Here is a 23,834-nt window from a genome sequence, read left to right as displayed (position 1 = left end):
ATCCCTATCACCAACTTTTGTCATTGTCCTGAAGGATGACCGTATCACTGTGGGACCATACAGATGGCTATGAGCAGAAGTGGTTACAACTTTAATTGTTTAGAATGGGGGAATTTGTTTTTACTACATTACATTCTTATATTTTATTATATTATAGATAAGATTCTGTTAACTGCATCAACATATAAACATAAACTAAAAAGATATAGGAATTTGAGAGAGAGAGAGAGAGAGAATATCTACTCATCCTTCTAAGTTGGAAATAGCATGAAAAAAGTGTTTGTTCCACTGACTTGCCATGTTGTTAAGTTGCACATGCTCCTAAACAACCTAGGGAGAGTAATATTATTCTGTATTTATTTGTAACTTTGATTAGCATCAACAGTTATTTGAAAAAGTGAATTTCAAGGCTCTCAGAGCCTGGTGAGGATGTGGATAATGGTTTTCCATGTGTCATTGTCGTCCAAGATCTTAAACCTAAAGAAACACTAATATACTAGGAGCAGAAAATTCTGTGCAGTGCCACACACTATATAAAGCGGTACTCAGAAGGAGTTCTGAGTTCAGCCAAGCGCATACAGAACTGTAAGGAAGCTCTCTGGTGAAAGTGACTGTTGTTGAAACTGCCTTATGCGAGAGATGAAGTCTCTAAAGTAAAATACAACAGAAAGCTGTCAACATGTCACTGGAAACTGACATTTCCCTCCCCCTACCCCATTTTGAAGCAACTCCAACACAATGAGCCATAAGGCACTTGAGCTGTCTTTAGTGGGTACACACATCTGAGATCTATTTTGATTCACATTTTATATTACCATTACAGGTAATATTATTTTGTGGGCATATGCGGTTTATTCAATTTAGAGCAGAGACACTTTAGAGTTTAGACAGACTGTTTCCCATCAAAATGATAATAACATCAAACAAATGAGCTCAAGCCACAAGTAATTTACTGCAGTTCATTTCCCTTTATGCACCCCTTATTCTTCATGAATATAAATGTTACCACAATGGAATCATTTCTCATTCCCTTTCTCTCTCATCTATACTCATGAGAAGAAATTAACAACAAAATTCCACTTCTATGTTAGCCTGTGACCTCCAACAACAGCAGTAGGTGGAGGTCACTAAAATTAAGTTCCTGACTATGCTGTGGTAGCTTCTGCCAACCAGCTGTCTAGTGTGAAAAGAGAAGCTTAATTTTTTAAATCATAGGTTTGACTTTCAGATGGTGTAGCTTTTTTTATTTTAGCCATGCTAGTTCACCCAACCCTAAAGGCCAGAAAAAAGATGTCACACACTTATCAAAGCAACCTTATCCTTAATCTCACTGTCCTAACCACAGTGCAAAGGAAGGAGACCATCTCACAAAAGACCCACATTCTCTGCCATATGAAAAGCAACTGTAGGTGCTATATAGAAGACAGTGTTGTCTAAGGAGATAGAGTGTTAGAGTGGGATTTAGGAGAGTTAGGTCCAATTTCCTGCTCTGGCATTGGCCTGCTAGGTAACCTTGGCCATGTTACTTAACCTCCACATGCCTCAGTTTCTACATCTGAAATTTGGGCCTCATGATACTGATACCACACTCCTTTGTAAAGTGCATTGATGCCTATGAATAAAAAGTGCTGTATAATAACTAAATATTATTATTACAATAAATTTTACTGGGATTCCACCAAAAACACGGGAGGACAATTATTGAAAAGCTGCCCCCCAAACCAAAATCTGTGGGGAAACTGCATCCCCCCAGCAGTTATACTATCCTGTAATCATCCCAGTTCTCTATGGGCATGTCAGTTGCATAGCTGAAGTCGAAATAGCTTGTTGGCTTTAGGCACAGTTTACACAGCAGGAAACTGAAGGAAGAACACTCTTCCTTTGACTTCACTTGCTCCTCATGAAATGAGGGTTATAGGAGTCAGAGTAATAAGTTCTCCAGCTCAACATTATTTTGAAACAATGGCTTGCAGTGTAGACACGTTCTTTGTTATTTTGGACTAACATAAGTGGTTTCCCCACCAGTGGTCAGGCACCATCTGTGGTTTCAGCTTCACATCTGTCCATCCAGTTCTATGGAAAAAGGGTACTAGATTATGACGGCAAATGTGTCCCATTATGAACATTTCACATCTTGAGATGGCTACCAGCTATCCACCCAGTGCTATCAACTTGCAATTTTATCATGATATTGCAGTATTTGATGTTCCTGTTAAAGCCTTAGCTCCTGGAGTCATGATATATCATGAGAATCCCAGCTTTATTAATTAAAAAGCAAGTTTCTAGTCCTCATGGTGTCAGAGAAAAGGTTGAAAAAGTATCTTGAGTGTCCCAACTTGTAAGTTTATCTTATGATTTGTGAATGGTTTAGGATGGCTGGTGTGCAGTGGGCACCACGTGACCCAGATTCACTAGCTACCACAATGCAAATACCAGTAAAAAGAGTAAAAAAAAAAATAGCTTCATGAGGCCACAGGGCCAAACATAGCCCATTAGCAAATTTCTCCAGCGTTGCTCAGGTCATTAAGGAGCGTCTCAGGTCGAGGAGGCTCTGGTGTGTGGAGTGCAGGAGTGAAGATAGGGGCTTGGGTCCTGAAGCTGGACCATGGAGGAATGAGGCTGTCAGGGCTGTCCCTGGTCCTGTGGCTAGTCTGGGGAGGCTTGAGGGTCCATGGGCTGGCCCTGGTCTCCAGGCGGACCCCTTGCCCTGCAACTGGTCAGGAAGAGCAGCCTCCAGGCACTGGGCCTAGCATCCACCTGCCTCCCTCCAGCTCTTCAGTTTGTCCAGAGTGATAAATCGGGGTTGAGACTCCGGTGCCCCTCCTCCTCCTCCTGGCCTGCAAGCTTTCTGGGGGAGGAACCAGGTTCCAGGGGTTGGCCCCAGCCCCTGGCAATGCCCCACAGCTTTCAGGTTCTCCATGGGGGGAGAGGGAGATGATGCTTTGGGGACCCCCCTACTGCCTGCAAACCTGAAGCCTGTCCAGGGCTGGGACATAGTTCTCAGCTCCAACCGCACCTCCAGCCTATCCTTGCAGCAGTGGATAGGGGAGAGTTTCTCTTCTCCAGTGGGTGTGGGCCTGGTTGCCAGCCTCTACTCGGGGCATAAGGAGGGTCTTCTCAGTGCTGGAGAAGGTGGAGGTGGGAGCTGAGGCTCGGGGGACCGGGGGATCGGGGTTTTCCCCCTGGCACTATTTGTGGCAGAGAGGCCACTTACCTGTCCTGTTGGCCAGTAATATGCAGGATCCTATCTGTAGCTGGCCAATGTTTTATTGATGTGGTTTCCCCTACTTGTCACTCTGCAGTATAGCTGCCCTCAGTGCTTACTGCCCTCAGTGGTTACCGTATCATCTCCCTCCTCTCTGCCCCCTCCCTTCCATGTTCTGGAAAACAGTCTCATTCCTGGCACTTACCATTTTCCTGGCACAACCCAACCCTAACCTTGCTTTAAGCTAAGGTAAGAGGAAATAAACTACATACCAAGTTTGATTGCCCTAATTCTTACTATTTAGGAAGTGTTCTTGAACAAATGGATTTGCAGATACATAGAAAAACAGACAGATGGACTCACAGGCACATTTTAAAATATATATAGAGAGATGGATTAGTGGGTAAATCCTCATTGATTTAAGGAGAATTATCCTTCAGGGCTGAATGTGGCCCAGGGTGTTTAAACATAGAATCAAAAAAATCTTCAGGTTCCATGTTTTGGTCCACTTTCATGAATCTCTTTGAACAGCCAGAGAGAGAGAGAGAGCGAGAGTGACCCATAACTTCTTCCTTTTTGCAGTTTCCTAATCCTTGATTGTTCAGTCATGCCCAGCTATTCCCACTTGGGTTCCTTGGCTGTCACAGTAGTGAGTGCAGACATCCATTGTCAGTAATTCTGCTCATGGCTGGATAAAGTCCTATCTCCGAGAAACAGCGTCTGGGATCTGCATAGCCCACAAATCAGAACTCAGACTTTCATTTCAAATATTCCACAGATCTGAATTGTAAATTACACAGGGAAATAATTCTTGATTGTTCTTAAAGTATTTAAAATGCATCTTTATTGGCTCTTTCCAGGAAAATGTCAAACAGCATTTACAGAAACATCTCCAAATTAAGTTTGCAACAAGTCACAGTCTCTGATTATGAATATAACTGGATTCTCTTTGTTAAATTCTAAGATTCTGGTTATGTACTAAAGCATATACATATTTTACCTGATAATATATTTGCAAATACATTTAGAATTCCCTTAGGGACTTTTGTGGTACAGATACCACACACATGGTTGGTTTATGCAAATTAGCTTTCTCCCAGAACTAGACATCTGCAAGCCATATGTAAATTTAACATTCCCTGAAAATTTGTTTAAACTAAAATGGCATTACCATAAAATCATAGAAATTTGGGGCTTAAATCACAATGCCACAGGCTTTAAAAAAAATTACGGTAGACATAACCATACAGAACAACTGATCACCATCATGATTAAAAGCCCTTACATGTTTGAAGGCTGTTATCAGGTCTCACACCATCTTCTCAAGAATAAACATGCCCAGTTTTTTTTAATCTTTCTTCCTAGGTCAGATTTTCTAAACCTTTTTCATTTTTATTGCTCTCCTCAGGACACTCTCTCCATTTTGTCTGCATGATTCATACAGTGTGGTACACAGAATTAGAGATGGTACTCCAGCTGAGGCCTCCCCTATGCCAACTAGATCAGGAAAGATATCTCCCATGTCTTACATATAATATATTCCAGAATCATATTAGCCGTTTTCACAATTGTATCACATTCTTGATTCATACAGTTTGTGATCCACTAAATTCCCCAAATCTTTTTCGGGAGCACTAACACCTAGACAGCACTAACGCTAGCACCCCTTTTTGTAGTTGTGCATTTGATTTTTCTTTCCTAAGTGAAGTACTTTGCACTTATCTTTATTAAATTTCATCATGTTGAATTCAGACCAATTCTCCAATTTGTCAAGGTCCTTTGGAGTTTTAACCCCGTTCTGTAATGTATTTGCAACCCTCCCCCATTTGGTGTCTTTTGCAGATTTTAGAAGCATGTTCTTCAGTCCATTATCCAGGTCATTAATGAAAATATTGGATACTATGAAACCCAGGAATGACCCTTGTGGAACTCCAATAGATATGCCCTCTCCAATTTGACAGTGAATCATTGATAACTGCTCTTTGACTACAGTCTTCAACCTGTTGTGCTCCCCATCCACATTACAATAATTTAATCTAGAGTGCACTACCCCTAAAACATCCACAAAGAGTAGATACCAAAAATTCTGTCTCACTTAGAGGAGCTTTTATGTCTTCTGCAAGGTGTTTTAGTTACTCAGATTTATACTGGTACAATATCTGAGAAAATAAAAAGTCTGATATTTAGAATCTAATTAACATTTAATCCAGTGTTCACCTGCCATTACAAAAGTATAACATACTGTTCTACAGTAAGGGTCTTCACCACAACAAATTAATATTATTAATGTGCAAAGTTTGGAATACTGTAGATGCAAATTATCCCCTTGGGATGAAGTGTAGAAAAAGGATAAGGGGCAACAAGGATTCAGATGGGCTTTATTCTTCAACACTTGCTGAAAATGGCAATCCCAGAATAAGGGCCTTGCTAGCAATCAGGAAGGGATATAGTATAAAAGTTTGAAGTAGCTATCACAGAACGGGCTATAATCAGCCAGTAAGACAACTATTGGAGGAGAAATGAACCAGGTCTTCATGGGGAAAAGGAAGGGCCAGATGTGGCCTAGGGATTCAATTCCCCACTAACTCAATACAGACCTCCAGCAATGTGAAGTGGGAAGGTAGGGCTTGCGGGGAGGGGGGAAGTTATGACTCACTGACCATGCTCTGCCTGACTCCAATACAAATCAAAGTGAATTATGTACACTTAGGAATCTGGCCCTAAATATGTTTTTTATTCCCTCTGGCACTGACCCCAGCTCATTCCCACTGATTTCAGTACATAAGGTTTCTCCAATATTACCTACAGGTGTGACCTTTATGGCCTAGCTGTGGCAAGTGAGCTCTCTCTTGACATTGCACCTATCCTCCTTTCAGATGACACTCAAATGGTAAAAAAGCTAAATTTTGGCTCTGTCCATTTTCCTTCCCAAATAAGGACACAAAATGGCTACTTTTGCAACTTTAATTTGTGTCTGTTGTTGCAGTTTTGGCTTCCATTCCTAAATTTCCACAAAGCCTATTTGTGTTTTGGGACCATTGCTGGGCCAGATGAGGTAGATGAGACATGCACATGGTACTTTTCACCCTCCATGGTTCTAGGCATGGAGGAATTGCAGAGTAGAAATGTTATAGGTTTGGAAGGAACTGAGAACTATAACTCTTCCTCCCCCCCAAAAAAATCCCACACTATACTTGTAATGCTCCTGAAATCTTTCATTCTAAAGCAGTGTTTCCTAACCTTTTCCAGTTTAAGGCACACTTCAATCAATAAAAGAGTTGTGTAGTGTACCCCCATCTTGTGCTAAAATTATCATATAAACTTTATTTTAATGAGAACTTTGAGGATACCTTGATATGCAGGGTCTTTAATCCTGGCAGGAAATGTTACCAGTGTAATTCAGAGCCCTTGCTCCTCTGATCTCAGATGTGCTCTTTCTTTGTTTTTTATATGTTAGGCTTGAAGAAACTTGACCTGAACAGGTAAGATGTTGAAAATGGCAGCAACATGGAGCTAGCATAATCAGCGGCAGCTCTTTATTCCTCTGTCACTATCAACCAGAGTAAGTCCAAAGGTATTACGCCAAGCTTAATTTTAGCGTGGTCCTTTCTTAATTTGGCAAGTTGCTTTGAGACACTATTGTAAGATTCTTCACACATTAGACTCAAGAAAAAATCCAAAGATTCCAGAATGACGTTGACTAAATACTCCTAGTAGGATCTGCCACATTTTGCAAGGGAAACATGTCTATTGTGTCTCTTGCTCCTTTTTTTCATATCAGAGGGTCAACATAGACTATGTTTACACTGGCAGAGTTTTAGCACTGTCAGCTTCACCAGTGAAAGTGAACTGGTAAAATAAAAAGACTGGTTTGTGTTGTCACTTACTTCCACAGGCATCAGAGTGTGTTAACATTTGCAGTACTTCCATCACTAATGAGAGCAGTGACCTGAGGGCAGCTACCCTACAGTGCAGCTCTCTCCATTTTGATGATAGGTCTTGTGATAATGGAGGTGGTGGTGATTACAGGACATCCAGCCTCTCTGCACAGCCCCCTCTCACCAAACACTGATCAGCTCCAGTAGCTCAGCATTGCTACAAATGGGATCATTTGCTCCATGGAACAGGTATTGTCACCTGGTCAGATAAGTGAGTACTTGCCAAGAAAATAGGAAGTGGAGTTTCAAAGTTCCTAGAGCTTTACAGGTTGAGGGGCATCAGAGCAATAGAGGTGCTGGCTAGAATTGTCACCTAGGTACTGTAGGATAAAATCTCTAAAACAACAAAAATGTGGTTTTTTTTCACTTGCATATCACCATAAAAACAACACCAGTAAAAGCTGCATGCCTCTTGTGGAAATTGTTTTCTTTTTGGGAGAAACTTCTGAATTTCACCACAAAAATGTATTAGCAGTTTAGATGTGCCCTTAGATTTTAACCCATGCAGTTTACCCATGCAGGAGACAAGATTTTCCTGTTCAGTTCACTGAAAGGTGGAATATATCAGTCAGATAGTTTTGCATACCATGCCACATCTGTGATTAAATCCATGGATGAAGATTCCTCCAATGTTAAGAATATTTTTAACTCCTCACTGCTCATACAATATGACAGAACTCTTCCATAGAAAAACTAGCACATTTCTGTCTGCAGAAGTAAACTCTGGTGTTGTCATAAGCCAATGAGAACAGGCAACATTTCAAGGACCCTGATTTTATTAAGTACACTCTCTTTACTGTTCCGTCTAGCACTAAGGAAAATTCTTCTGGCAGTGTTTTGACCATGAGACTAACCCAGTGCAGGAAACTGTGGATCACCAGCACATCTGTGTTTTGTTCTTTAAGCTTGTTTACAAACGTGTTCACTTTGCAGACATGGAGGCAGTCCAAATAGCAAATACTAAGATAATTTTTCTAGTGCAATTCTCTCTCCTGAAGGTAGATTGTTGTCACCTGAAAAATGTTGTCTACAGTAACATAATCCGGCAGTTGTCTGCAAAATTAAAACAAAATATTTTATATTACCTCTATGAATGTACATCTGAGAGTTGAGCATGACTATTGATATCTGACAATTCACCAAGCTGCACTGCAAATGTTCCACTTGATTTGATTTTTTTTTTTCTCGGAACAGAGACTGTGTCAGTTGACTGCATCCAATCACCATCCAAATTGCAAATGACTCTTACTGTAGCATAGGTTCACCACTTTGACTTTGTTATATTCATATTCAACTTAATTACTGGAAGTCACTGTGAAGGCACCAGAACCATTTTTTCTTCAAATATTTTATGTCCTCAATTCAAAATTCAGCTCTCTAACTTAACAGTTGTTAAGAAAACACAGCTAACACATGATACCATGCAAATAAAAGCAAAGCCTTCTGTGGGTAATGTCTGCCTCACACGTACCTTCAAGCAGCAATGTATGCCATGCCATGCTCTATCTCTCTCATCTCTTTCCTTCTAAAGATAACTTGTTATAGTGTATATTACCTGTATCAAGTACGAAAGGAATTTGGTGCATCATATCTTCACTCAGGACTTTCCCATCTCCAAGGAAAATTCACTATGCTGAATTCACTATTTCCAGGACGGTATCCTGTAAAAGCTCTGTAGTCTAGATGTACCCTTAGAAAACAGTTGCCCTATACTGAAATAGCAATCAGTTCATAAGAAAGGTATAATTCCTACTTTCCAAGCAACTTCCAGTTCCATCCTAAACAAATGACCCAGAGTGAGGACAGCCTTCATATTTAATAATAGGTTATCCAGGATAGACTGGTGGTGACCCAAATGTGAGGGGAAAAGAACAAAATAAGGCCATTTTCTGGGTATTTCTGCTGTGTGGGGTAAATGGGTCTGAACTAGTAATGTCTTTCACCTTGCAAAGATATTTAAACTTGCACATAATGAGTGTAATATACTATCAAATTGTTCTCAATATTGTTTTATCTTTTCTTTAATCAGAACACTGAAAGTACATACAGTGCTTTATGACATGGGCAACAGGCATCGATCTACGTGCTTGATGATATGCACCTGCGTATATTTCACAGAGAGGGAGAGAGAGAGAGAGATGACCTGGTAGGATTTCTCTATGTGATGCAAATCACTCCTGACATTTTCTTCCCCAAACTGCAGTGTCTGACTTTGAAACATCACCATTTTATCACCACAGGAAAAGCAATGTTGATGCAGCACAAGATAGCTGTGCCACTTCCTTCTGTGCTGAGAGCAATATTTCTTTCCTACACAGGCTGATAGCCCATTGAACAAAACTATACTGTGTCGTATAAGATCAACTTTTAATTAAAGACTACCATACTTAGTGAAATTTCATCTCATTTAACAAAAGTTTTTTTAAAAAAGATGCTATCAGCAGGCTGTTTCAAGTTGAACTATTACATTCAATTTCAGGCATTTTCCTTGGGGGTTGGACTCAGACTAGCCATGGTTCATTTACACTGTATATACTCTTGACAGTGTTCAGACATTAAAGATTTCCAGATCAGGATAAGCTGATCAAGCCTGCCTTTTGGCAACAAAACAGTGAGAGCATACACATGGGACTTTTGTTGGGAAAAACACTCAGTTTCGGTGACAAAAAACTTCCACCCCTACCAGAGACTTCCCCCTCCCCATTCTTTATTATCAACAAAGTGTCAGTGTAGACTCTACTCTTTTTGTTTTGTTCACAGAACTGGCTTCTGCCAGTATCCCACAATACCTGCCTTGATGGCTCTGCTCAGCATTGATCTCTGCTTACCTGCAGGCATGCACCCCTCCTCTTTCAAAGCTCCAGGAAGTATCTGACAGCTGAGTGAGCTGCTCCATTTGGGGAGCAAGCAAAGAGCAAATCATTGGAATGCACCCATTGTCCTGCAGTAGGAGCACATTGGCAGGCAGGCTGCCGCAGGGGGAGGGGAACTAGCTGCCCTGTTGCTTTGACATTCCTTAGCATGGAGAGCTCACAGAGCTACTCATGATGCCACTCAGGCCATGGAAGAGGCTGTGGGAGAACTGAGGAGGAATCCGAGGATGCACAGGGATCAGCTCTGGCTTCCCACAACAGTGCACTGTGGGATACAGGCCCACAGTGCATCGCTCACATTGTCGATAATGGTGCCCAATGTGGACATGACCTGTCAAGAGAGGGAGCAAGTCTGTACACCTTCTGGTGATTTTGGTTTTCTTGACTTTTGGGTGTTGACATAAGTTTTGTTGCCAGAACTTGGTAGCATAGACATACCCTAATTTTAAGAAAGGGTGATCCCTTGTGGAATTTAGCCACAGGGAGTTTAATAGCCCTTGAATGTAACTGCTTCTTCCCTCATTGATGAATGATTTTTATCTCTTGAAAACTCAAACATATAATATTCCCCTCTGACAATTTCTATATGCATATATAATTATGTAGCTGACTAGGGCTAAGTCCTCATTAGTTTATAGAGTGCCTGAAGGGCCCTAGAGTCTTTACAGACATATACCGATATAGGAGTTTAAAGTAGTGTCATTTACACTTTCTTCCACCCTGCTGTGTGTGCATGTGTTTATATTTTATACGGACTGACTCAGATTTACACACACACACACCCTTGCACATCACCTCTACACATTGCAGAATTAGTTTAAGGAAGTCTTGAGTAGGGGTATGTCTAGACTACATGGCTCCATTGATGGAGCCATGTATACTAGTTTACCCGGCATAAGCACAGAAGCAGGGATTTAAATAATCCCCGCTTCATTAAAATAAACATGGCTGCCATGCTGTGCCAACAATCAGCTGATTCAGCACAGCGTGGCAATCTAGACGCGGATCTGTTAGCTGGGCAAGCCTTTGCCGACCGATCCTGTAAACCTTGTTTCACAAGGCATAAGGGATCAATCGGCAAAGGCTTCCCCAGCTAACAGATCTGCCTCTAGACTACCGTGCTGTGCCGGATCAGCTGATCGTTGGCACAGCATGGCTGCCATGTTTATTTTAATGAAACGGGGATTATTTAAATCCCCGCTTCTTTGCCTATGCCGAGTAAACTAGTTTACATGGCTCCGTTGACAGAGCCATGTAGTCTAGACATACCCTATGTGACTTAACACCTAGGGTATGTCTACACTACCACCCTAGTTCGAACTAGGGTGGTAATGTAGGCAACCGGAGTTGCAAATGAAGCCCGGGATTTGAATTTCCCGGGCTTCATTTGCATCTCGCTGGGTGCCGCCATTTTTAAATGTCCGCTAGTGTGGACTCCGTGCCGCGTGTAGCCGCGCGGCACGGAGTCCGCATTAGCGGACATTTAAAAATGGCGGCGCCCGGCAAGATGCAAATGAAGCCCGGGAAATTCAAACCCGGGCTTCATTTGCAACTCCGGTTGCCTACATTACCACCCTAATTCGAACTAGGGTGGTACTGTAGACATACCCATAGCTAGGAGGGGGTAAGAATGTGCACATTAAAGTTCCCCAATCCTACAAAAACCCACACCTATGTAGATTCCTTTACTCTCATTCATGTTTTAGTACATGGATAAAGTAGGTCTCAGGAGATGTTTGTATAAGGGAATCTAAACTGTATGATTCTACATAAACACTCCTGAAATTGATCCAGGGTTCCACTCCCAAAACAGCTTCAGTCAGACTACTTGCAATAAAGTGTCAGATCCTTTGAAGTCAAAGGGAATACTCTTTTATTATTTCAGTTAGCACAGTATCGTGCTCAGACGGAGAAGGCTTTGGCTTGTAGTCCCTCTGGAGAAAATTCACTTAGGTGGCATTTGTGCAACATTTAAATCTTTAAAATATAGCTTAAGAGTTGTGTGAGTGTTGCATAGTTTTTGAGGGCCCTCTCTGCACATTCTTGGATTTAACTGTACTGAGTCTGAAGAGCAATGAGTAGGACTCTGACATTTTTTTAAAAGAAACATTTTAAGTCTGTAGAAGTTTCAGCTGACTTTGAAACCCCCTCTACTCCTCCACAGCAAAATCCCAGTATTTAAACAGGTAGGTTCTAAGAATGAGGCTTAGAAATTATAGTCCTGAAAATCTGTGTATATTAAAATCTTTTTAGTAGTAATTTATTGGTAGTTTAAAGTATATGTGTGGAAAGTACAGTTTAATAGCTGTGATGGTGATGCAGTAGGTAATTAAATCATGTCAATCCAATTTGATTGCCTGTATAATAAAACAGCTAAAGGATTAGATCAAAGGGAGCCAACGTAGATTTAATAAATATGGTTTTCTTGAAATTTGGGATAAAACGTCTGTGATGGACTATTAACTAAGCTTTCTAAATTTCATAATTATTAGAATTGGTTGGAAAATTCAGTGCAAACAGGCTTTTTTTTTTTAGATAAACAAGCTCTATTAACTAAATTGACAACTAATTAGATTTTGATCCTGCAATTAAGCTCATTCAAGCAAACCTCAGCTCCTATAGAGAGTTTTACTGAAGTAATGGGGTCCACCCATGTTGATTAGATAGCAGGATGAAAGCCTCAGGCAATAGGGCTCCATATGGGTCCTACGGTCTGCCCATATGGCAGGGCTGGGGAAAAATCAGTCAGATCCCTCCCCTGACTGAGAAGGAGAAAGACATTCTCCACATTTGCCTTGCACACCAGAGCCTTGGCAGGAGCCCTGAGCTTTGGGGACCAGATCCAGGCAAACCGGTCCAGAGGTACAAATAAATAGCAGAAAAAAAGGGGAGATGGGGAGAGAAAGGGGTGGGGGAAAGCCTTGCCAATTAAAGTGTCCATGCTAAATGAGGCTAATAGAATGGGCTGTAAGTGCCCAGTAGTTGCAGCCCACTCTATTAGCCTTATTTAGCACAGACACTTTAATTGATAAGGGTTTTTTCCCCCTTTCCCTCCCCATGTCCCCTCTTTATCTGAAGAAGTGGATTGGGCCCAGGAAAGCTCATCTACGTTTTTTCTCTAAGGTGCTGCAGGACCATTTTTTTAAAAAGGTTTTTTCGGTTACAAACTAACACAGCTACCCCTCTGAGACTTTTTATCATGTGAGGGATGACGATATTATTTTGTCTTTGAGAAGAGATGAAAATGTCTTTCCCTTTCCATTACAATCAAACTATATTCCAGCAAAATTGTATGGCTCTCAAAAGCTATGAGATTGGTGGTTCATAGGTGGGATATATTTTTTATTTTATATAAAATTGAGCAAGGGGTATGGTGCATGACATGTACATTGCAGTAGAAAATGCCTACATTGTAATTATGATAACATCATGAATTGTAAACATTTTAAATGTTCAGATATTTTTATGTTCTTGCAGAGAAAAGCTTGAAAACACGACTCAGGTGAATGCTAAAAACTCAAACTAAAAGCCAAACTAAAACCGACCAATCAATTTTAGAAAATAACAGCTCATGATTTCTAAGCCAATTTCATGAAGAGAGCTGGAGGAGGGATTTATGATTCTTGAATACTTTTGGTTTGCAATACTATCTAATTCTAGGATTACTCTAGAGCCAACACCTTTTTCAAAAGGGTGGGCAAGTAGTGAAATGTTGATCAGATGTTTGCATGTTAAAACTAATTTCAGCTTTCAATTAAAAAGAAAAAGAGATTTCTGACTTTTTATTAAGAGGATAGCTTCAAAACTTGAACCATGTTCTCAAGTTCCCTTGAGGAAAGAGCCTATAAAATTTAAAAGAACGAGCTAACAATTACATAAGTATATTTTAATCAGTCTGTAGAATTTAATAGAGAATTTATAGTGCTGCTCAAAATACCCTATAGAAAGGGTTTAGTCCTCTATTCAATTATGCAGAATTAAGGCATAATTTACACAGAATCCTATCATACTATGGTGGGGATGATATTTCATAGCATTAATATCATACTACCACTGCATAGGTACAACTTCATTGATATTTAAGAATCTATTCCTGAGAAGTATTGAGCATTTGCTAATCATGCTGACTTCAGAACAGAGCTGTTCAAACAACAAAGCAAACAACCTTATACTGATTCGTAATTCTAAATGTTGATTCTTCATTCCATTTCCAAGTGCTTGAAAATGGATCCACTTTTTGCTTTCTTAACATTTTTAATTAATCCTCCCTCCCTCATGTTTATCAACTTTACGAGGTTTTTGGTGAAAGAAAATGTTCAATATCCATTTAAATAAAGTGTTTGACAATTGCTTTTAAATGAAAAAAGAGACATTGTTAAGGCCAGGTGGGAATGAGGCAAACAAATGAAATTTCCGAATGTTTGCAATTATCCACGAAAAAATAATTATAAAAGCTATTTTTGATACAAACACTTAGTTTGTAAATTTCAATCAGCTCTACTTCAGAGTTCAAGGTACTTAGCCTCTCTCAGGATTAGGCTTTAAATTCAATTTATAACAGTCATTTAAAATATACCATGATTATAAAAATCATCAGATATTAGGTTTAATTTAATCTGATTTCAGGTTAGCTTTTTTTTTTTTTTTTAGTAGCCTGATAGAATTCTGCTATATTATAACTTCCAAAGAGAATTCCATGAAATTGAACACTCAGAGGCATCACATAACTCTGATGAGGAGTCCTGTAGCACCTTATAGACCAAGAGTATGTCTACACTACAGCGTCATTTCGAAATATCTTATTTTGAAATAGCTTATATCCAAAAAATGCATCTAGACACAAAATGCATTTCAAAATAGCATTTTGCTATTTTGAAATAGCACGTCTACACTGATAGGATGCTAAATCGCATTTAAGGCTGGCCAGAACCAGTTCTGGCAGGGCATCAGGTCAGGAGTTAACTTGTGAAACCTGTGCTTAACGGGACAACACCCCCCCAACCCAGGACAGCCAATTCTAAGGTTTCCCTGATTTCTTGCCTACCTCGCTGAGGGACAGCAAAGCATTTTTTTCTCTGTGTGCTCCGGTTGCCCTCACTCTGGACACCTCAGCTCTCTGCAGCATGGAGCCGGAGCCGCCCCTGGGCACTCTGGTGCGTCTCTTGGACGTGTTGCTGCAAGCCTGGAAGCATGTTCTGCAGTAACAGTCTCCCTGGTGTGTCCCACTGGGGTCTTGTGCCTCATTCCTCCCTCCCGTCATTCCATTTACCCCTCCCTAAACCCCCTTCCTGCTGTACAATAAAAGACACGTGTTCATTACAACAAAGCCTCTTTATTGAACAAAACTGGGGGTTGGGGGGAAATGAAACTGAGGTGAGACTGGGGAAAGAAGGTGGGAGAGGGGAGGGGGAAACCTGGGAGGATGGAGCTGGCAGGGGGAGGAAGGGGAAAGAGAAGCTCAGGGCTGTCCCCTGAGCTTGTCAGGGCCCAACTGTCTCCCAGCACCATGGGTTCAGGGGCTTCAGCATCCCTGGGGGTGTGGAGAAGGTGGGGAGGAAGAAGTGGGAAGGGTAAAGGGCGTAGGAGGAGGAGCGGTAGCTGGGGAGGCAGCAGGAGCAGGAGCAGGAGCAGCAGGAGGCAGCAAGCTCTGCCCCTGGATCGATGACCTCCTGGGGGTCACGGACTGTCCTGCCCCCCAGGATGTGGTCCATGGCATTAAAATAGGGGCAGGGATCTAGGTCTGCCCCGATTGGGAGCTGCTCCCCGTGGCCCTGGCATACACCTGCCTCAGCTCCTTTATTTTCATGTGAACCTGCTCCTGGTTTCACATGTGGCCTTTGGTGGTCAGGCTGGCAGCCATCTGCCTGTTGCCAGTTGCATTCCTCTGTTTAGTGCAGAGATCATGGACATTGGAGGCATCCCCCCAAACCTGAATTAGGTCCCTGATCTCCGCACTGGACCATGCAGGCACCCGCCTTTTCTGGCCCCTGGCAGGCTCCTGGGAGCTGGTAGACTGGTCCTGGGAAGCGGGGGAGGGCTGGCTGGTACTGGCTGCCTGGTTCATGCTGGGGCCACTGGATCAGGTGCAGTGACCGCTGGCTCTGAGCTGGCAGGCTTGGAGGGAGAGGAGTTTTCTTGGCTGTGCCCAGAGTGGCCACCAGGACACCCTGGGAAGGGCTGGAGGCGCTCCCTATTTCAAAATAAGCGTCTACGCAGCACTTATTTTGAAATAGCAATTTCAAAATTGGCGCTATTCCTCATGGAATGAGATTTACCAAATTTGAAACAACCCCTCCACTATTTCGATTTAATTTTGAAATAGCGGTTTGGCTGTGTAGACGCTGGTAAAGTTATTTAGAAATAATGGCTGTTATTTCTAAATAACTTCGCTGTGTAAACATACCCTAACAGATTTGTTGGAGCATAAGCTTTTGTGGGCAAAGACCCACTTTGTCAGATGTATGTAGTGGAAATTCCAGAGGAGAGAAAGGTGTTTTGTCTGTATTTGTACAAGTTTCTTCATGAGGTTGATGGATTTCTACTCCATACGGCTAAATACAGTGCCTTACATAGTGTCGAGTATCAGAGGGATAGTCGTGTTAGTCTGAATCTGCAAAAGTGACAAGGAGTCCTGTAATTTCCACTACATGCATCTGATGAAGTGGGTCTTTGCTCATGAAAGCTTATGCTCCATAAATCTGTTAGTCTATAAGGTGCCACAGAACTCCTTGTCACTTTTTCAGATTCAGACTAACACGGCTACCCCTCTGATACTTCACATAATTGTGTCCCTGAATGTGTATAATGTAGTATAATTCAAATCAGTCCATTTTTGCCTGCCAGTCCTATAGGGGACTTTACAACTTGTAGGGTCCATTCAGTTCCTGAGGAGCTATGAGACACTCCTACAAATGGGCTTTTAAGTGACACAGACAAATCTTTCTGCCATGATGTAAAGAATCTTTTGGGGAGCGTGGAAGAAATATAATATTTTCCTGTAGGATGTATTACATACTTTGGCAAATCTGTTATTTCATCACTGTTCTCTGTGTATTTTTTTTCCTATTTACTGCCTAAATATTTAGACAGAACTTGGATTTGAATAAATTGATAAATGAATTAATGAATGATCCAAAGTGTGTAGTAACTCAATGAATTGGAAATGCAGTTCAGACACAGTTTTTTAACTTCTGGAATATAATACTAATTTCAGTGTGCTGAGATTGTGTATGCCATTATTTTTAATTGCACTCCAGAATGATAATGATTTCTGCTTACTACAAACTGATGTGGCATGGCATGAAAAGTCTGATCATCGTGCCATGTCACCCATGTGTAATCTTTGCACTTTGATATTCTGTGTCACCTGTAGTACCTGCACATTTTTCTATGTTACTATGATCTAGCTTTCCCCATGGCTACGTCCCTTTCTGGAAAAGGGATGCTAATGAGACGAGTCGGAATTGCAAATCCGCGGGGGATTTAAATATCCCCTGTGGCATTTGCATTTACATGGCTGCCGCTTTTTTCCGGCTTGGGGATAAGCCGGAGAAAAGCGCCAGTCTAGACGCGATTCTCCAGAAAATAAGCCCTTTTCCGGAGGATTTCTTATTCCTACTTGAAAGTCTAGACTGGCGCTTTTCTCCAGCTTATCCCCAAGCCAGAAAAAAGCGGCAGCCATGTAAATGCAAATGCCGCGGGGGATATTTAAATCCCCCGCGGATTTGCAATTCCGAAGTGTCTAATCTGCATCCCTTTTCCGGAAAAGGGGTTCAGTGTAGACACAGCCCATGATAAGCAATCCTGATCACTGCATATGATGTTTAATTGCACTGGAAACAGTTTGTCAGATAATCCACCTTTTTCTGTGTGCTGTGACTGGACTGAAGATACAGAATAGAGCATTCACTAGCATTCAGTTCATCATCTTAAATTGAAAAAGGCTTCCAAGCATGGTCATCATCTTCTCTCTCATTTAACTGGGACTCATTAATCCAAATCAGATCAGCCAAGCTGAAACAAGAGAAAACAGGATTCTCTCTCTCTCTCTCTCTTTCTCTTTCCCAGGTGAAATAACATCAGCAGGACTAGGAGAACAAGTGAACAAAAATGTGCCGAAGGTCCTTCAGTCAATTACAGGGAAATGAATTCTTTTTGATAATCTAATAATTAATCTTTGGGGTGAAGAATGTATTTTCCACCTTTGAATGGCTAATTCCTACTGCTTTGGGAAAACTAGTAAGAGAGAAGTAAGTAATTTAAAAAGAAAATGAGGAGAGGGAAAGAGGTATTTTAAAATTGGTGTCCCCAAGGAGAATCACATGGAAACAAGGTAGGAGAAAGGTGAGTCCTGGCGCTGCAAACCCATTAGCATAGAGGCAAGGAAGAGCCATTTCCTCTTTCCCACAGTAGGAGGAGGGTGACTCATTTGGAGTCTTCACTATCCCTATAAACATCTTCTGGAAACACTTCTCTCAGAGGGACATCATTTTCTCAGAGAAGAGAGGAACTACTGGGGGAGGGGGATGTGGCTTCAGCTACTAGGGGAGAGATGTTGTTGTTGCTGATTGCACAAACCTTGAAGCCAAGAGCAGATGATTGAGGAGAACAGATGTGACACTCTGCCTGTTCCCTTTGGGAAGTTGTGTTGCAGGGGGGAGGTAAAAAGATACCACTGACCAGTATCTGAGTTCAGAACTCTCACCACCAGTAACTACAGTATAGACCCAAGTGGATCTCTGTAGGTAACAATGAATATTATGTGCAATTCATTTAGCTGCTTTTTCCGCTTGTGAAATATTCCATGTGATCTGACTTCCTCATGCTCATACGGCTAACTTCTTCTTCTTAAAAAAAAAGGTATCAGTGGATTACGACCATATTTATCTGAAAAAAAGTTTCTATTTTTGCTGCATTGGGTAGTTGTGCTTGGTGAGCAATGTGGTATTGCTACTCACCTGCTAACACTGAAGTATACTTCCACCACATATACTGCTTCATATTCTAGCATTCCTATTCCTACAAAGACTTTGGTGTGAAACTTTGAAACACAGGTAAAACTTGGGCAAAAATTATCTGCTACCTGCAAACCATACTTGCAAAACAGAGATTGCAAAAGTCATCCATGAAGATTTTAGAGCTGAGAATGCAGTTAGGCTCATAACTCTTCAAACCTCCAGTTCTTGACTAATTATCTATTTTGATCCATATATATTTATTTATTTGGATATCTAATGGCCTCCTGTCTCTTCTCATAGCAGCTCTCCCCTCTGGTTACCTTCTCCCCCTCCCTATGACACAGAATGCCAGAAGTACCAGTTCTGGTTACTCCATGAATCCTGCAATATTTTGTGTTTTTCTTAAAGTTTCGGTATCTAGGGTCATATTATAACATGAGAACCAAAGCTTTATCATTATTTTTTAAATACGTACGATTCTGTCACTTGTGCTTGTTGAGAAAAGCTAGAAATCATGACTGCTCATGGCTAAAAAACCAAATAAAGATAATCCCACACTTATTTAAGCCAACCATGCATGATATTTTAGGGTCTGACCCACATTATTTCCCTTCCTGTTGTTCATAGAAGGTTGATGCTGCTGACATTAATAGGTTCCAAGCAGCCCCTTGAAGCTATGCAGATGTATAGTCCTTCCATTGTCATCTCTGATGTCACCCACTTAATTAAAAACTCAAAGGAGAGGGCTGGAGGGGATGCTATTTGGAGCCCAGCTTCTTCCAGTGGCTTCCAGTCTAAGCTGAGTGAGAGATCGAGGAACTATATTCTATCCACAGTTGCTCGCTTGCTGAGATATATTTCTTTACAAGGTTTATGGGAGGGTGGAGAGTGATGACAGTGAGGAATTATACTGTATGTGCATTGGGTGGGTATTCAGGATTGGGATGGAGGGAAACACAGTGTTCTGTAGTTGTAGGTAGAAGCTCTTTCTACTTAAAAGCTAAAACCTAGAGCTAAAAAAGCCCAAGCATCAGCTCCAAGGTATTTTTCATACATATGTAGTTAGAAATCCCCAAAAGCCCCGGCGGAAAAAAATTGCCACTGTTTAAATCCCAACTTCCATCTTACATACAATTTTTCACGCTTCTTGGCGCTTTACTTCTTAAAAGATGCAAAGACATGCTGATGGCGCCAGCAATCAATTGTGTCTGATAGAGTCGAAGCTGGCTAAATCAAAGCTGTTCAGCAAATACAGTAAAGACACGCTATAAGCCAGAACAAAGTGTGATCTTGTCCATTCTACTGTACATGACTGAAAGTGTCTCTGGAGATTTTTAATGAATGCACTCGTTTGCCTGAGAGGAAGTACGAAGTGCTAAACTCTACAGGTGCTTTTTAAAAAACTAATAATTTTATATGCTTCTACAAGCATCAAAACCAAGTTCTGTGGGGTTTTTAAAAAATTTTTGTGAGCAACAGATAAATTCCAAGTTTTCTGCTGCCACTGACCAATTGGATAATTAATCAGGAGGGGTTCGGAAAAGAAGTTTGCTTTTTCTGAACTGAGCTATGAACCCTTTGCCCAGACAATAGTGATAATATACTTTGAAAATTTCTCAGTGAGCTATCAATAGTTTAATCCAGTTACTTGAAACCAGAAGCAGAATTAAAGGAGTAAAGGAATGTGAGAGCTGGCTCATGAAACTTCAGAGTATAGCAAACTGATTTGGAGAATGGCAGCTGGTCACTGACAAAACCTGTTTCTAGAATCAATATTCGAAACAAATGTTCTTGAAAGCTCTGAAATGTTTGGAATTTTTTTAAATGAATGTACATATCTTTGCATTTCCTTTTTCTAGCTGAAGTTTCAGGGGCAGAATCCCAGGAGAAACTATTTTTGTTTCATTTCCAGATAAGTTGAGATGTGAATGATGCTAGCAATCTTATGAATGAAACTGCTCTGTGATTTCCAGCCCAGATTTTCAGATTCAGGAGAGCTGAATGGTTCCAATGAGCATCCATATTTTTGCACATTAATCCACAATTTGAGACTTTTGATATGCTAGCAATATTGTATACGAGCATTCTTATATTTGTATAAAAATTGCTTACTGTTTAAGCAATCATCTCAATCAACGTTATCTCCAGTCTTTTCTATCCCTATGCGGAATACATTTGTATGGGTACTAAGGCATGTGTAAATGTGCAACACCAATAAAAACACAAAACCTAGCTCTGGGCATGCTGCTCATTGGCTGGGCAGCATTTGAATTTCTCCTGAGTGATCACACAAGTGCACAGCTTACAGGGAACACTGATCTCAATTTCTGGATTTTCAATGAAAAGCCAAAATATATAGGCTATGTCTAGATTGCATCCCTTTTTCGTAAAAGGGATGCAAATTAGACATATCGCAATTGCTAATGAAGCAGGGATTTAAATCTCCCCCGCTTCATTAGCATAAAAATGACTGCCGCTTTTTTTCAGCACGGAGCTTTGCCGGAAAAAAGCGCTAGACTAGACGCGGATCTTTCGGAAAATAAAGCCTTTTCTGAAAGATCCCTTATCCCTTATTTTAAGTATCAGAGGGGTAGCCGTGTTAGTCTGAATCTGAAAAAGCGACAAAGAGTCCTTTGGCACATTATGCTCCAATAAATCTATTAGTCTATAAGCTTTCGTGGCCAAAGACCCACTTCATCAGATGCATCTGATGAAGTGGGTCTTTGCCCACAAAAGCTTATGCTCCAATATACCATATATAGTTTTCTTCATTTTCCTTCATTCTCTCCCCCTTTTCCATCTAAGGGTACATCTAGACTACAAGCTTTTGTCAACAGAAGTTTTGTTGATAGATACTGTTGACAGAGCTTCTGTTGACAAAGAGCATCTAGACTACATCCAATTCTGTTGACAAAGCAAGCCTCTTTGTCGACGTGACAGTGTAGACACAAAGGACAGTGTAGATGTAATATCGCCTTCTGTTGACAGAACTCTGTTGACAAAAGGCGTTATTCCTCATAGAATGAGGTTTACAGCCGTGGACAAAACTGCTGAGTTCAGTTGACGTTATGTCGACAGAACTCAGCTGCAGTGTAGACACAGGTATAGTTTTGTCTACAAAAGTCCACTTTTGTCGACAAAACCCTGTAGTCTAGACACACCGTAAGAAAAGAAAAGAAAAGAAAAGAAAAGTAAAGAAAATCACTTAGAAATGTTAGCTATCTGCAAGTCACCAGGGCTGATGAAATGCATCCTAGAACACTAAAGGAGCTGATAGAGGAGGTATCTGAGCCTCTAGCTATCAGCTCTGGAAAATCATGGAAGACAGGAGAAATTCCAGAAGACTAATATAGTTCCCATCTATAAAAAGGGAAAAAAGAACAATCCAGGAATCTACAGACCAGTCAGTTTAACTTCTGTGCCAGGAAAGATAATGGAGCAAGTAATTAAGGAAATCATCTGCAAACACCTGGAAGATAATAAGGTGATAGGGAACAGCCAACATGGATTTGTGAAGAACAAATCATGTCAAACCAATCTGATAGCTTTCTTTGATAGGATAATGAATCTCGTGGAAAAGGGATAAGTGGTGGACGTGGTATAGCTAGACTTTAGCAAGGCATTTGATATGGTCATGCATGATATTCTTATCAATAAACTAGGCAGAACTGTTTTGAGACCAGTTCTGTTCAATATCTTCATCAACGATTTAGATATGGCATAGAAAGATGTGGAAAAATTAGAGAAGGTCCAGGGAAGAGCAACCAAAACGATTAAAGTTCTAGAAAACATGACCTCTGAGGGAAGACTGAAAGAACTGGGCTTGCTTAGTTTAGAAAAGAGAAGACTGAGAGGGGACATGATAGCGATTTTCATATATCTAAGAGGCTGTTGTAGGGATCAATTGCAGAAGAAATCTGTACATGGAAAGTATAGGGGTGATGATTCTCCCTCCTTTTTAATCCACCTGCTTCCCTACTACTGATGATCCAGAAGCAAGCCTCTAGGAACATACACCATTGTAGCAAGAACAAATTGTAGATAAGAGTGGGAACATAACAATCTTGTTTACCTAAATGTACTGATCATGTAAACAAAGTCAAAGTACAGGCAGTACAGCTGAGCCATACTGTAACAAGCAATGAGTACTACTTCCACAAATAATGTAGATACACAGTATTTAAAGCTGCACCAGAGCACAGCTATTTGGACCTCACCTATGGGCTTTGGGTACTGGTGCCTCAGAAGCTGAGACAACCCCCCACTTCATCTGCAGCTGAAATGGGGTTTCTGGCTATCCAAAGGGATGTATGAAATGCCACTTTTTGTATCATGTTGTTCTTTTAATTAAGGGGCACAGCTGATAGCTGTCAGGAAATAAACTACTTGGCTGCGTCTAGACTGGCATGATTTTGCGGAAATACTTTTAATAGAAGAGTTTTTCCGTTAGAAGTATTTCCGCAAAAGAGCTTCTTGATTGCCAGTCTACACGCACCCCTTGTGTTTGACAGATACCTGTATTGCATCCTTTGTACTTTGAGAACCCAGTGTCGGACCTGAGACTTACTCTTGCTGGCAACAGGCAAGGAGGATGGAGAAAAATTCTCAGACTCTGAGGACAGAACAAGAAGCAATGGGCTTAAACTGCAGCAAGGGAGGTTTAGATTGGATATTAGGAAAAAGTTCCTAACTGTCAGGGTGGTTAAACACTGGAATAAATTGCCTAGGGAGGCTGTGGAATCTCCATCTCTGGAGATATTTAAGAGTAGGTTAGATAAATGTCTATCAGGGATGGTCTAGACAGTACTGGGTTCTGCCATGAGGACAGAGGACTGGACTCAATTACCTCTCAAGGTCCCTT

This window comes from Pelodiscus sinensis, chromosome 3, assembly GCF_052426305.1.
Source record: "Pelodiscus sinensis isolate ZL-2025 chromosome 3, ASM5242630v1, whole genome shotgun sequence".
Classification (NCBI taxonomy): domain Eukaryota; kingdom Metazoa; phylum Chordata; order Testudines; family Trionychidae; genus Pelodiscus; species Pelodiscus sinensis.
The sequence above is the reverse complement of the archived record's forward strand: the minus strand, read 5'-3'. Positions refer to the sequence as shown.